Source organism: Chenopodium album, chromosome 21, assembly GCF_948465745.1.
Source record: "Chenopodium album chromosome 21, dcCheAlbu1.1, whole genome shotgun sequence".
Taxonomy (NCBI): Eukaryota; Viridiplantae; Streptophyta; class Magnoliopsida; order Caryophyllales; family Amaranthaceae; genus Chenopodium; species Chenopodium album.
In genome coordinates, this window is record NC_137854.1 from 17,418,384 (window position 1) to 17,419,126 (window position 743).

The window sequence follows — 743 nt, forward strand, 5'->3', positions numbered from 1 at the left end:
TGTTCTTGCTTTATCTCTTTCCTCATCACATAATTATTTTTTTTTAGTTATAACTTGTTCCTTACTATGTTTGTCACTATTATGTGTAACAATTTTTAAAGAATAGAGGTAATAGAGTTAATTTGGATATGTAGATTTTATTGTTGATTATTATGAATCTATATCTGGATGTTTAGAATACAAATAAGCTTAGGGGCCATTTGGTTGGGGTTAATCATCAAAGGGCATGGGAATCAACTGCCTTCATTCCCTTTAATGTTTTTTTGTTAGACCATTTTTCCCATTTCCTTTACCCTCTTCATTCCCCCAAATTCCTCTAGTTCATTCCCCACTCCCCCTAGATTTTTCCATTCCCATTCCTTGGCCACCACTACACTACCATACCACACCCTTCTACCTACCCAAATCACCAGAAACCCACACCACCACACCACGGCCAGCCACGTCACCACTCGCCTCCTCTACCCCACCCCTCGCCGCGCCTCCCTTCCCCTCGCCGCCCCTCTGCACTCCCGAAATCCTATCCCACCCCTGTAAAAACCATAAAAAAAACTCTCTCCCTCATGGTAAAACGACCGACCATCCCTCCCCCACCCTTGAAACCCTAGCGCCTCGGGTTTCGAGGGTAGAAACTACACCACCACACCACGGCCAGCCACGTCACCGCTCGCATCCTCTCCCCCACCCATCGCCGCGCCTTCCTTCCCCTTGCCGCCCCTCTGCACTCCCGACACCCTATCCCA